Source organism: Peromyscus californicus, unplaced genomic scaffold, assembly GCF_007827085.1.
Source record: "Peromyscus californicus insignis strain IS unplaced genomic scaffold, ASM782708v3 Scaffold_21__1_contigs__length_65335640, whole genome shotgun sequence".
Lineage (NCBI taxonomy): Eukaryota > Metazoa > Chordata > Mammalia > Rodentia > Cricetidae > Peromyscus > Peromyscus californicus.
The window spans coordinates 44,943,694-44,952,555 of record NW_026294514.1 but is presented as its reverse complement, the minus strand read 5'-3'; positions in this window follow the sequence as shown (position 1 = coordinate 44,952,555).

The window sequence follows — 8,862 nt, the reverse complement described above, 5'->3', positions numbered from 1 at the left end:
CACTTGGGGGAAAAGAATGGATTCTTCAGCATGGCAAAGGCTGAAAAAACACGGAAGTTAATCAAAAGCACGGGGGGAGGGACGGTCTAGAGATGCAACCGGACACGCACTGCTGTGCTGGCTGAGATCATTGCAGGGCAGGGAGGGAAGAGCGGGTGCCGCCTGGTTTGAAGTTTAGTTAATTGCTTCCATGTCCGCTCAGCCAGCGTCCTTCGGCTCTGTGCATGCCTTCTCTTCAAGGCACCTGTGGGTTAACTGGTGGTCATGTTCTACATACCTAAATCAGGTTGATTTGAGTTTAGGGCAGTTCTGCGTGAGTAAGGGCCAAAACAACAAAAGCTGCAGCAGTGTGACACCGTAGGAAGGGAGGATCACAAGGGGACAAAGGACCTTGGGCTGGGTCCCAGTTGTACAGTATTACAGTAATAGCCACTTACAGGCTTCTCATTCACCTGAGTTTGAACTTGGCCACTTCTAAAGATTATTCATGGAGTGTGCTTTTTACACTTGTGAGACAGAAGCAGGGAAGGGGAGAAAACCCTTCATGGGTTACTAAGCAAAGTCTGGGGTTCAGTTCTTGGGAGGAAGGAAGCAGCTGCTCCTGGTGGGCACACAGGTTATCAGACCTTGAAGCAGGTGTGTGCATGCAAAAGAGATGTCTGCCTTGGAGTATGGGGTCCAAGGAAAGAGGAGAGTTACTGATTACAGGCAGAAAGATGGGTAGGTCTATACAGGCAGGTAGACAACACAAAGTCCAGAATCTGAACCTGTGGTCCTGTTCCTCAATGCAAATATTCCTTGTAAGCTTCTCAACAGCGTTTCATCCTTAAGGCAAGAGCCTTTTCGTTGAACGTAGCAAGCAGAACTTTTGAAGCCATTTGAAGGCAGAGATAAAAAGTGAAAATGAAAATGCCTTGACTATATAATTAATTAAAGGGTTCATCTCAAATTTAGAAATTGCTTAAATAACAGAAGACAAAATTGCATTCCTATGACTCTGTATGTTAATTATAGCTATTTTTCCTTGCTTTTTTTTTTTTCTGCTACCGCTGTGGCCATGTCTTATCTATCACTTGGTTGCAGGCATTGTAATCAATTTACTGTACCATAAACAGCACGCTGTGCATGCAGTAAATGATAGCATCATTTAACCAGACACAAGGAAAAATTCTGCCGTCTCATCCATCCCGTCTCAGGACAGCCTTGAGAGAACTCTTTACTGACTGAGTCAGGCAGACATAATTTTATGAGTTTTACTGGAGCAGAGAAGGCGAGCCCAGCAGCCTCCCTACAGAAGAACACCCACTGTGACAAGCTCCACAGATGAATCTGTCACCCTGTGCCCAGAATAGTGCCTGGCACATGCAGGCACTCAATAGCTACATGTCAACCCAATCACTACCTCTGAATTTTAGTTCTTGTGATGGATGATAAGTTTCCTGGAAAATTGTTCTTCACCACCGGAAGGGATGCTTTGACAGTTGAGAATAACATAATATGAATCTCTTAATGACCACGAAGTCACAACTGTGCCATACCCAACTCCTTATGGATCTGACTGATTTTCTCCCCTTTATTCTCCAAACACATTGAGTATGAACAGCTTACCATCAGTTCAGCTTTACATTATACTCCTGTACCCACAGTGCCTGCATGCCTGTGTGCGAATCAAGAGTCAATTGTATTTGTTTCTAAGTCTCTCCTGCCCAGTTATCCTTCAAATTGTCATCATTGAACTTATTAATCTCATATAGACTGATGATAAATGTAAGGAGCGAAAACCATTTCTATGAAAAATTCATTGAACATGTTAGAGGAATTCAGTAGAATCAAGTGTTTAAGAAATGTATGTACAGTTAGTGGGCAAGGCACCTGTAAGTGGTGGGGAATAGTGCATGCATACAGAAGAAATAGGTGTTCAACTTTAAAGAAACACAATCTAGAAATAAGTGGTTTGAATGGGTAAGATTTCTATGGACAAGAGACTTAACGCAGGATGGCAATGCATACCTCTAGTTGGCAAGCACTTCCTCAGAGAATGTACATAAAATGCTTAAAAGGCAACAAATGGTGCCTGAATGTCATTTGGAATGTATGGATTTTTTAAAAACAGCTTACTGTTTTTATAATTATCTTCAGTCAAACGATGACATTTGTCTCCTGATGGATATGCATCTTAAGAGCTCTACTGAAAAAGTGAATGTGACCCCCAAGAACCAGGACCCAGAGAATCATCAGAGCACCTCTGTAGTGAAGGCACAGTGACTGATGGTCACACTCTTGGAAACCTCAGCCCTGGGGGATGTAGCCAAGAGCTTCTGGGCAATCAGAGTGCTGCTCCTGAGACACCTTTGATAGCAAGCAGCTTCCAGCAACCACTGTCTAAAAGGTTAACACATGCTGGGTCAACCTCTCCATTCTCTGCCTCCCCGACTTCTCTTTCACCCAATTTTTAAATTTTATTTTTGAGATTATAATTACATTTCTCCTTCCCTTTTCCTCCCTTCAACCCCACCCCCTGCACACAGAATGCTTCTTCAAATTCATGACCTCTTTTTACACTAAATGTTATGCATTCATATATGTGTATATACATACATACCTATATATACATATATATTCCTAAACATATACCTGCCATATATATACCCTGTATATACATTTACAGGGGTGGCCATTTGGAACTGGACACCAGTAGATGTCCTGGGGAAGACCACCTTTCCCTCTCCCAGACTACTCAGTTGCCTAGTTCTTTGTGTAGATTGAGTCTCTGTGGGCTTTTCTCCACCCAGTTCACATGTTCATTGGCGTCATCCTTGTTCAGCCCACATTTGAGCAGTTATGTTAGTGAGATTTTACGGGTGTAGCTTCTGACATTACTAGGAGATGCAAACTCCCCGATCCTCCGGCTCTCACCATCTCTTGCCCCCTCTTCTGCAGTTTTTCATGAGTCTTAGTTGCAGGAATGTGTTGCAGACCCTTTGGAAGACTGGGATCCACAACTCTGCATTTTGATTGGTCATGGCTTTCTGTAGTGGTCTCCATCTGTTTTAAAAAGAAGTTTCCTTGGGGAGGGGTGAAGACTCCACTTATCTGTAGCTATAAGGACAAATATTTATAGACTGTTAGTGATGGCTTAGTACATTAGTCCTTTTAGATGCTCCTCCCATACCATGGCTTCATTAGCACTGAGTAGTTTCCAGTACCACTCATGGTCTCCCTCTGATCAAATGGGTCTGAAACACAGTTAGAGACCTGCTGGTTATTGCCTAGGTATATTGGCCACTACCGAGTGCGCCCTTAGGGTTGTCGTACCATGCTGGTCATCGATGTGGTTCAGAGACATCGTAACTGGTAGAACTGTTGGTTGCCTCCGTCTTCTGGAAGTTTGCATTGGCGCCTTCTGGTACCATGGAAGATGGTGCTCAGGAACGGGGCTTTCAGGTTGGTCCCAGCTCAAGAGTCTTGGGCCCTGTTTCTGAAATGCATGATGTCTTCAGAATTAGGGCCTTATCTTTCACCACTGGGGTGTAACTAGGGGGCATAAATAGGCTGTATGTTTTGGGAAACTGTTGGGCGGCCCTGGCCAACATCTCAGAGGAGGGTTTCTCATGTCTGGTATGAGGTTTTTGTAAGATGATCTTTAGCTCTTGGAGAGAGCGCTGTCAGTTCAGATGAGAAAAGTGCATTAAAACTATATATGTATATTTATACATTGAATTATGTGCATTATAGGATTTTTAGGTAAATACTTAATACTATGGTTTTTAGGCATCCTTATTTTTATTTTACTCATCTCCCCTTTTTTCTATATTTACTTCCATTTCCTCTCCTAATGAGCTCCCCATTTCCCATTTCTCCCATCAGATCACCTGTATCTTGCTATTTATTCCCCTTTGGCCGCCTCCCACCTTCATATGTATTTACCTACCTCCCACCCCCTAAATAGCTCCTGTTTCCCATTTTCCTGTTCAGATCATTTGTACCCTGCTATTCTTTGGTTCCATCTTACATTCCTGGTTTCTGTAGCTACTAACAGCTGGGTACTCACATTTGAATTTGTAGAGCTAGGAGCCTCTGATGAGAGAGAGCATGAAGCATTTGTCTTTCTGGGTCTGGGCTACCTCACTCAATATGATTTTTTCTAGTTTCACCCATTTACCTGCAAAACTCATGATTTCATTTTTCTTTACAAACTGAGTAGTATTCCGTAGTGTATATATACCACATTTTAATCATGCATTTGTTGGCTATAGGACATTTACATGGTTTTCATTTCCTAGCTATGGTGAATACAGCAGCCATGAAGATGATTGTGGAGTATGATGTCGGGTCCTTTGAGCAGATGTCAAGGAGTGGTGTTGCTGGTCGTAGGGTAGATTTATTTCTGTCTTTCTGGGAATTCTCCACCCTGATTTTCACAGTGGCTGTGCCAATGTGTAATCCCACCAACAGTGACTAAGGGTTCTCCCTTCTCTGGACCCCTCCAGCATTTGCTGTCTGCTGTTCTGTACAGTGACTAAGGGTTCTCCCTTATCTGGACCCCTCCAGCATTTGCTGTCTGCTGATCTGTGATCTTTGCCAGTCTAACTGGGGAAGATACAATTTCAAAGTTGTTTTGATTTGCAACACTGTTCAGGTCCCAGGCTCATTTTTCAAAAGCATTATTATTATTTTTTTACTTTTACATTTTGAGTTATTTGTATATTCTGGATATTAATCCTCTGTCAAATGTAGAGCTGGCAGCGATCCTCTCCAATTCTGTGGGCTTCCTCTTCACCTGGTTGATAGTTCATTTAGCTGTGCAGAAGATTTTTACTTTTGTGAAGTCCCACTTGTCAATTTTGACTTTAATTTTGGACACATGGAGTCCTATTCAGGAAGTCCTTTCCTACACCTATATCACATAAGCTACTGCCTGTGTTTTTTTCTAGCAGCTTCACTGTTTTAGGTTTCAAGTTTAGGTCTTTGATCATGTGCAGATAGTTTTTGTACAAAGCAATACCATTCTAATGTCATTCTTCTGCACGTGGACATTTAGTTTCCCCAAACCATTGGTTGACGATGCTTCCTGTTCGCCAGTTTATGTTTTGGCATCTTTGTCAAATAGTGACTAAAGTTACATGCGCTTATGTTTGGGTCTTCAGTTTTGTTCCATTGGTCTACTTGTTGGTTTTTCTCTCAGTACCATATTGTTTTTATTATTAGACTCCCTAATATATTCTAAGATCTGTCGTGGTAATCCCGCTAGTATTGTTCTTTTTGCTCAGTATGTTTTGCCTATCTGGAGTCTTTTGAGGGTTCATATGAAGTTTAGGATAGTTTTTTTTTTCTTTCTATTTCTGCAGAGAATGAGATGGGGGGTTTTAATTGGGATTGCACTGAATCTGTAAATATATTCAGTAGAATGGTCATTTTCACAATGTTAATTCTAACAATATATGAGAATGAGATGTCTTTCCATTTATGAGTACTTTCCTCTACCTCATTCTTCAGTGGTTTAAAGTTTCATTACAGAAGTCCTTCACTTCCTTGGTTAGTTTTTTTCACTGATATTTTATTTTATGTAAGCCTACTGTGAATGGGTTCACAATCTCCTTCTCTGTGGGTTGTTGTGGATAGAAGAGCTGTCAATTTGTGCAAGTTGATTGTTTCCTGTCGTGTTAGTGAATTTGTTTATCATTTCCAGAACTTTTCTCATACTTTTGGGAATTTCTAATGTATAGTGTCATATTCTTTCCAAATAGTTATAGTTTGAGTTCTTCTTTCTTTGTTTTTTCCCCTTAATTTTTTTCTCTTACCTTATTATTGAGCTGGGGCTTAGAGCTCAACACTGAAAAGTGTTGGAAATAGTAGACATCCCTGTCTCCTTCCTGACTTCAATGGGATTGCTTCAAGCTTTTCTCTGCTTAGGATGCTGTTGGCTGTGGGTTCCGTGTTTATGGCTTTTATTGTGTTGAAGTATGTACACACTAGCCCTGTTCTCAAAAAACCTTTATACAAAGGTGTAGGCAGAAGTTTCTCTCCTGCCAGCAACTCCCAAATATCCAGCAGCTGCTTCCCAAATTACCACACAGAGGCTTATATTAATTATAAAAATTTAGTGGGTAGCTCAGGCTTATTACTAACTACCTCTTATACTTAAATTAACCCATAATTCTTATCTATGTTTAGCCATGTGGCATGGTACCTTTTCTCAGTACAACATTCTCATCTTGCTTCCTCTGTGTGGCTGGGGACTCCTGACTCTGCCCTTCCTCTTCCCAGCATTCTTAGTTTGGTTGTCCCACCTATACTTCCTGCCTGGCTGCTGGACAATCAGCGTTTTATTAAACCAATTCTAGTGATAAATCTTTACAGTATACAAAAGGATTATTCCACAGCACAGAGGCATGTTCTTTGTTGTTGTTGTTGTTTGTTTTTCTTTTTTTTTTTAGGCTTGTTCATTTTTTGTTTTGTTTTTGTTTTTCTTTTTTTTTGAGGCATATTCATTCTTGTCAAAGGCTTTTTCCGCATCTAATGAGATGATCATTTGAGTTTTTTTGTCTTTAAGTCCATTTATGTGGTTTATTTCATTATTGACTGATGTATGCTGAACCATCCCTGCATTTCAGGGATAAAGTCAACTTAGTTTTAATGCTGTCAATTTTAAGTTTTATTGCATTGTGGTCAGATTCAGTGGGTGATTTCCATCTTTTTTTTTTAATTTTGTAAAGATTTGTTTTGTGTTCCAGGATGTGATTTATTTTATAGAAGGTTCCATGTGCTGCTGAGTAAAATGTGTATTCTTTGGTGTTTGCATGGAGTGTTTTATAGATATCTGTTGTCTTTTTTTTTTCCTTTGAGACAAGGTTTCTCTGTAGTTTTGGTGCGTGTCCAGTATCTCACTCTGTAGACTAGGCTGGCCTCAAACTCACAGAGATCCGCCTGGCTCTGCCTCCTGAGTGCTGGGATTAAAGAAAGGCATGCACCAGCACCCCTTGGCCTGTTAAGTCCTTTTAATGCATGAGGCCAGATGACCTATTAGGGGAAATGGATTATTGAAATAACCTCCTATTAATGGATTGATATTAATCTGTGTCTTTAAATGTGATAGTAGATTTTTAAAAAAGATTTATTTATTCATGTATTTTATGTTTATGATTGCTCTGTCTTCATGTACACCAGAAGGAATCTGATTCCATAACAAAATGGTTGTGAGCCACCATGTAGGTAATGGGAATTGAACTCAGGACCTCTGGAAGAGCAGTCAGGTGCTCTTAACTGCTGAGCCATCTCTCTAGGCCTGATAGTAGACTTTTTTTTTATGAAATTGGGCATCCCAGCTTTGGTGCATACATGTTTAGGCTAGTACTGTCTTCTTGGTTAACTATTCCCTTGATAGAATGTAGTGTCCCTCTTATTTCTTAAGATTAGTTATAGTTTGAAGTCTATTTTGTCAGATGTTATAGCAAAGACTGGTTGCTTTCTGGTCCCATTGGATTGGAATGCTTTTGTTCATTCTTTTACTCTAAAACAGGGGTTCTCAACTTGTGGGTCAAGACACCTTTGAGGGTCAAATGACCTTTCACAGGGGTTGCCTAAGACCATCAGAAAACACAGATATTTACATTACAATTTATAAAACTAGAAAAATTACAGTCATGAAGTAGCAACGAAATAATTATATGGCTGGTGGGGGTGGGCTCACCACAACTGAGGAACTGTATTAAAAGGTGGCAGCATTAGGAACGTTGAGAACTACTGCTCTACAAACAGTCCTCATCTTTCAAACTAATGTGTTTCTTGCAGGCAGCAGATGGATTTTCTTTCTTGATCCATTCATTCAGTCTTCTGATTGAAGAACTGAGGCCACTGATATTTAAATTTATTACTGCAATGTGTGTTAGTTGTGGTCATTGTGTTGCTGAATTTTCGTGTTGTTTGTGTTCTCAGTGCTATTTTGTCTTTTAATAATTATGGCCTCATGTTTCTTTCCACTGTCTCTCTCCTATGCTCATTCCTCTCTTCATCTGCAGAGAATACTTTCTTTAGGCTTGGTGTAATATATATATATATATATATATATATATATATATATATATATATATATATATGACTTTTATGTCATAGAAAATTCTCCTTCAACCATGGCAGACAGTGTTTTTGCTGGGTATATTATTCTAGGTTGGCCTTCATAGCTTTTTAGGACTTGGAATTCATTGTTGCAGGCACATCTGACTTTCTAAGTATCCATTGAGAAATCAGCTGTTATTCAGAAACATGATTTGATTTTTTTCCCCTTACAGCTTTCAATGTTATACTTTCTTTGTTATGAGTACTTAGTGTTTTAACTATGTGTGCTGTGGAGATTTTTCTCTTTAGGTCCTGTCTATATGGTGTTCTGTGTGCTTCTTATATTTCTACAGGTGTGTCCTTCTTTAGTTTGGGCAAGTTTTCTTCCATGATCTTGTTGAAGATTTGGACTACGCCATTGGCATAGGATTCTTCTCCCTTGCTTATGTCTATAATTCAAAAGTTTGGGTTTTTTGTGATATTTCATATTTCCTCTATGTTTAAAAACCTTCCATTTCTTAAAATTTGGTCTAAATTTAATTTAATTTAATCCTCTGTTTCATCTTGAAGGCCTGATAGCATGTCTTCTGCCTGTAAAGTTCATTCTGAGTTTCCTAGTTGGGCTACTGGGTTTTTCAATTCCCCCTTCATTTCAATTCCCCCTTCATTTCAATTCCCCCTTCATTTCAGCTTGAGCCCTTTTCTGTTTCTATCTCCTGATTGAATTTTGTCTCAATCTTGGGTTGTTTTTGTCATTTCCATCAGCCTTTTGTTTGTGTTTTCCTGCACATCACTCAGCTGTTGGGT